The 6,847-nt window shown below is 33.2% G+C and overlaps 1 pseudogene; it reads right to left on the bottom strand.

Moving 5' to 3' along the window:
- Positions 1-235: 235 nt before the first annotated feature.
- Positions 236-3,216, bottom strand: LOC146929418 (protein FAR1-RELATED SEQUENCE 5-like; annotated as a pseudogene).
- Between the last annotated feature and the right edge of the window lie 3,631 nt (positions 3,217-6,847).

Genomic DNA, 6,847 nt, shown 5'->3' with positions numbered 1-6,847 from the left:
ACTACATGAAACCAAAATAATTATCTAATGGTTTTGTAACAAACTATAATCATCAATACATAAAAACAAATAATGTGAAATGTATAATTTCATTTAGATCATATCCAAAATATAATCATCAATACATAACATTAAAGAATGTGAAAATGTATAATTTCCAATAAATCATATCAAAATAATCAAAATAAAATCTAGTACAAACTTATAACCTAAAAAACCAAACTTATAAAAACAATCAATCAGTGACCACAATCCCCAATAAAGCTTCATCATCTCTCTTTTGTTTCTTCCGATTGATAAGGAATTTCTGCCTTTCTCTAGCTTTTCAATAATCACTTTTAAGTCGCTTCTTTGACTTAATTGGATTTGGTCTTTCTTTGAAATTTGGTGCGGTGGGCTTCACCCCAGCAAATGTTTCACCAACAGCAGCTAATTTTGAAGACTTAGATGGCGTCGGGCCTGTACGAATACCTTTAGAAAGAAGCAACTCCTCTGCCTTTTTTCCAGCTTCAAGAACACCGTTGAGAAATTTTTTAGATGACTCCAGATCTGCACAAAAACGTGTAGAAAGCTGGACTGTAACAGCACAAATTTGTTGATATCGTTGTGCTTGAGTGGTGTCTTCAGTGCCAACATTGACGGTCGATTTCATCTTATCGACAGACGGACGCACATCTCTAGTCCAACGCTTTAAAACATATTGTCCAGGTATTGTCTTCAAAGAATGATATTGCACATGACCACCTAAGAACTCCAAGATCTTCAAAACATGTCGACATAAGAAGTCCCTGTTCTCAAACATACGACATGAACAACTAAAACTTTTGCTTCTAATGTCAATTGTGACAAACCTTTCATCAAATCGATCATGATCTTCAAAACTTGGGGAAAGGTTTTCTTGAAGTTCTGCATCCAAAACATCAACATTGGAAGGCCCGTTATTATCAGCATCATCATAATTATCATCAACCTTATCAATTGTGAAAACTTTGAAAAACTTCTCAAAGGCAGACCCTTTTGTTGTGTCCTCCTCATAATAGTATTTGAAGGAAAGGTCATACTGCCTGTGAATAAATGCAAAGCATGAAGGTGTGTACTTGTTTACAACGGACCGCATCAAGTGACTGTTGGGATAATTATTTTTTGTTCTAGTGTTTGCAGCCTTGAAGTCCAACTCAACATGATTATCCCTCATTCTCTGAACCATAATGTTGAAATGACTAAAGAATCGAACAAGTGAATGGTCTGGCTGCAGAAATCCACGAAGAAAAGCATTGAAAGACTCACTTAACTGAGTCGTTTTCAGACCAGCTGTAAAATGTGACTTGACCCAAGCTGAAGACCAATGCATACGATTTGCGTAAGTTTGGACAAGCCACCTAAAGTCTGAGGTAGGCCTTCCATCAAAACAATTTATCATCATCTGATCCCAATTATAGTCAAAATCTGATTCATCATCTACATTTGAAACCAAATTATTTAACTCATAAAAAAATGCACTGTTTGCACGAGAGCCAAGATTTTTCTTTGCATTCTCTGCCATGTGCCATGAACAAAGCCCATGAAAAACACCTGGAAAACTATTCGAAATTGAACACAATAACGCACTAGCCTGGTCTGTATAAATCGTCTGTGGTTTCTTATTGGACATACACTTCAAGAATGTTTTAAACAACCAATCAAAAGTAGCTGCTGTCTCATCGTACAATAGCGCAGCACCAAATAAAACACTCTTATGATGATTGTCAAAACCAATAAAGGCAGCTGAAATTTAAATTATCCATATCAGAACAAAATACAACATATATATATATATATATATATATATATATATATATATATATATATATATATATATATAACTTATAGTAAATAATGAAAGCAATCACTAATTTAAGTCCAATCTAACCCTTAATTAGTCATTGCTAGCCTGTAATCACAAATTATAAAAAATCACGCCTCACCAATGCGTAAACTCAATGATAAAACACACCTAAATATTCTAATAAGTATGTACTAAAGTTCGATCACACAAGACAAAATGCCTAGGCAGTTCAAAATATAAATTCCAATCAACATCATTTAAGTTTGTCTCAAACCATCTTTCAGGTTTGATATCTGGAATCGACAAAAACCCAATGAAACCAAATGGCAGAAGCGAGAAAATCCCTAAACAAACAGCATGGTTAAACCCCTATAGTTCAAATAAGTAAGAACTGTAGTCAATCCTAGGTAGTTCAAAATGTACTGCTACTTATAATACACATGCCAGAACAACTTAATGAAAGTAAACACTAATTTAAAACCTGAGAGAAGTAAAAAACACTAACCTAATAGCCGATATTTATTGTTTGTTCGGTAAGTTGTATCAAAACTGATGACATCGCCGAATAGAGAATAATCTAGTTGCATAATTCCATCTGACCAAAAAATACTAGCTATGTCTTCTGCAGCATCAACTTGAATTACATAGTAAAAAGATGGTTTCGAGAGAGCTTCATTTCTAAAGAATTCTTGAATTACAGTTGCTTCACCAACCACCATCTCTTTTTGATGAATTGTCATTAGATAGTTCTTTAAGTCTGAAAACCGAAAAGGAAGATTCTCCGTGCCTCCAACTCCTTGACCCATAACTTCATAAGACGTTCTCATCGACATTCCAGCTTTAGAATTTATAAGAGCTAGTTGTCCTTGAACTTCATTTACTTCTCGAAATGATCTAAGGTAACACGAATGCTCTGGTTTATGTAATGGATGACAGTGAGCCACATCCCATCTATATATCTTATACACATTCAAAACTTCATCCAGCTTCAAATATATTCCAGCTTTACAACCAACCCTTTCCTCAGGTTTTTCTTTCACTTTCACAAACTCAATAACCAGTGGACTGTCTGTTGTTGGCCTGTTGTTAGGATTAAGCAAACTTCCCTTCTTGAAACCTTGTTTGTTACAAACATAACGCACATAATGTACCTTATCTGATTTCTTATTTTGTGAATTGATCTTCGACTTCAACATAGTCCTAATAGAAAATCCAGTGTTATATGCATAACTACCATAAAAATCTTCAATCTCTTTAATAGATTGAAAGACTAAAGAATTCCATGATTCATTATTGCTAGGCGAGAAACATTGAGAACTATCAGCATGAATCAGTGATGAAGTTTCAACACTCAGTTGTCCACTCTCAAATGAAGTTGATATCAAATCCATCCTGCATTTTCGTCAAATAGTTATTCATATTCACATTCCCAAATACACATCAATATTTATTCTTTATTCATATTCACCTATTTTAATACTAATATCATCAAGATGAAGAAAGCTAAGAAAAAACTAAGAACTTAATTGTTAGGAGTACATTGTAAAGAGCTCCTGTAATGACATGTAATGAACAATAGTTGTATTATTAAATGTAAATAACTCTTGTAACATTTTTCTGGAAAGGACATAAATGCATTGACAATTAACTTTGTGTGAATTGAATTTTGAAACATCAAGCTAAATTTTACAGTGTCATGAATAAATGGAAAAATACAAATAATTTGAAGAACACATAAAGTTCCAAGAACATTTTTGAGGATTCCATGGCAGGAAATTAATGGTTCAGATTGAGATCCAAATCTAAGGCTGCAGAGGTTTAACTTAATTACTATAAAGCACTATGGTTTAATATTGGTTTCTTACACTAGTAGGGAACATAATTTGATGGTAAGTTTCATGGATTCAAGTATGTGTATTGATACAGTATATGTACTGAAAACTAGAGTACAGGTACAATATATTATGATATAGATATATAAAAACATCAAAGTACAATGATTGAAATATAAGATAAATACAATTTTCATAATGTTTTAACTCTATTAAGCAAAAATTTTAGGTTATGTCATGTATATCGTGAGCATCATGAGGAGCATTTGGAAAGGAATATCATAGGCCACTGAGCAGTAATGAAATCAGAGTCATAAAGTCAGAAAATTAACCTTAGAAGCAAACCAGAGTAGCAGGTATGTCATTCAAGAAAAAATAGTTTGATCATAAAGTCAGAAAATTAACCTTAGAAGCAAATCAAAGTAGCAGGTATATCATTCAAGAAAAATAAGTTTGAATCGATTCATGGCAAGTCATATGAGTTTTGTGATACGATTCACACATTTTTTAGACGACTCAAAATTGAATCTATTCTGAATTTTATGAAACGATTCACACAAAGTCAGAAACTTTGTGATACGATTCAGATAGAACTGAGTCGATTCAAGAAGTAGAAAACTCAGTTTTGACAGTAGGAATGCAATTTTCTTAGGTCACAAGCAAGGGGAAACACAATGAATCATTTATTGCAAGGATGCATACATTGCTTGGGTGCTTTAACAAATTCTAGGATATCATTCAAAACCTCATTCAAAACCTTATTTCTAGAAGCAAACCAGGGTAGCAGGTATATCATTCAAGAAAAAATGCAAAAGTTTCTAGAAAATTATGAGTCAATTCAAGTGTTTTCAATACACTACAATGCTAAAGTGCTTATACTAAAGACTGGTCAATTCAAGTGTTTTCAATGCACTACAATCCATAATTCTCTCACATAGGTATGTTTGGTTCTTGGGTGACAAAAATTGATTTTGAATGAATTGATTCTGGCTAAAAGTGAGTTGAACTATAAATTTGTGCATAAAAATCAAAAGCTACAAATTTGTGCGTAAGAATCAATTCTGTAAGCAACCAAAACATCTCAGAATTAATTCAAAACCACCAGAATCAAGTTCATAATAGAAGATGAACGCAATAAATATATAATTGAAAGCTAACCAGAGCGACGAGCAAGGGTGAATGCCGGTGAAATCAGGTCGTGACCTAGCCGGAAAACCACGTTGGAGCAAGCGTAAGCGCGAGCAAGAGAGAAACGTCGGAGCAATTGAGTCGGAGGAACGTCGGAACAGTTGAGTCACGTCGTGACCTAGCCTGAAAACCACGTCGGAGCAAGTTCCAGCGCGACCAAGAGAGCAACGTCGGAGGAATCAAGTCGGAGCAGTTGAGTCGCCGTGACCTAGCCGAAAAACGACGTCGGAGCAAGGGTCAGGGCAAGCATGGTAACGTCGGAGCAGTTGATTGCGAAAACGCGTGCGAGCAAGAATGATTTTCTGCAATCAAAGTGTGGGTGTGAGATGTGAGCTGTGAATCGTTAGATTAAGCATGATCTGATGGTTGACAAATACTTATGCATGGTGCATAAGTTATGGCTTATGCACCATAACTTTTGTCCCTTAACCATAACTTTTGCCCCTAACCAGTGCCCCGGAGGCATCGGTTAGCATTTCCCTTAAATCAAATACCCTAGTAATTTAGACTTCCTAATTTATTTCATGTTAGTTTTTATTTTGCTTTAATAAAGATTTGGTAAGTTAAAAGATTATTCAATTACATACATCGCTTTGTAACCAAAACAAAAAAATTACATACATTGCTTGTTGGGGTTTTAGAAACATTCATCGCTTGTTTGGTACCGCTTATTGTTCAGGTTAGTGTTTCTTTATTTCTTGATCATATAGATTTAAAAGGAAAAATAAGATTGCATATTATAAATTCATTTACTCAATGGGAATCCTAATATCATTAATTTTTCTACTTAATGATTTTGAACATTGACGAAATTAGTTTAGATTTGATTTATTAAACTTTGATTATTGTATGCAAATAGATACACCATATTTTTTTGTCAAAAAAAAAAAGATACACCAGATTTTGTATCGGAGATTGGTTAGGTTTAGTTGGCTAGTCAATGCAAAATACTTATTGTAATATTGTAATATGATTTAACTAATTTTTAATTAAAAATTTAAATCCCTATAATATTAATTTTATTTTTATTTTAATAGGATTTAACTTTTTTAATTTACTTCAAAAAATTTTTTTTAATTAATTAATAAATGAAATGTATTATTAAAAACAGTAAAATAATAAATAAAATATGTTTTTTGAAAGTGTTAAATAAAATAGTATAAAAGAAGGGTAAATTTGAAATTAAAGGTATTTCACTTTCGAGCCTTCAAAGCCGTAAATTCTTCAAAGCCGTAAATTCTCTCACTTTCTACCTAAAACCCTAATCGCTATTTCCCTTCAAACGAGCCGTAATTTCTTCAAAGCCGTAATTTTTAATTAAAGGTACATTGCGATCGATTAAAATTTGTGCTACTACTAGTACTACTAGTAATCCGATTACGATATTATGGCTAAATTTTTGTGAAAGAATTAAATGATTTCTTATTTGTGAAAGAATTAAATCGATTATGATATTATGGCTAGAATAGTTATATTGGTTCTTTGAATTTAGCATGTGAATGTATCAAAGTATATGAAGCACGGATACGGACATGACACGAACAACACTGATACGCCAAAACCGCTAATAATTTGAGAAAATCACATAATTCAGAGTAATTATATGCGTCGGTGTCGTGTCGGTGTCGGATACGACGACTCGTGTCCGACACGGGGTGTGTCCGACACAGGGACACGCCTAATCCGAGGCTTCATATATCAAAATTGAAAATACATCAAACATCTCTTTTGCATGTAATTTGATCTGATGGACTAAATTGAGAATAATAAGAAGACACATTCAAGGACCAAAATGATTATATTGATAGCTCATCACACATTCATGTGTCAATATGGCCGTTTACGCTTAAATTTATAGGGTCATGCTTACTTGTGCCATAAAGACATACGTTAAGAAACTAAAAAAGGAAATAAGAAATAAATTGTATTGAAAATATAAATAATCAAACTTTTAAAAGGAAATATGTTTGTCTGGATTTTCTCTAATGTTTGTTGATTATGT

This window comes from Medicago sativa, chromosome 4 (genome assembly GCF_051527215.1).
Source record: "Medicago sativa cultivar Bolivia chromosome 4, Bolivia_mono, whole genome shotgun sequence".
Classification (NCBI taxonomy): Eukaryota; Viridiplantae; Streptophyta; class Magnoliopsida; order Fabales; family Fabaceae; genus Medicago; species Medicago sativa.
The sequence above is the reverse complement of the archived record's forward strand: the minus strand, read 5'-3'. Positions and strand labels throughout refer to the sequence as shown.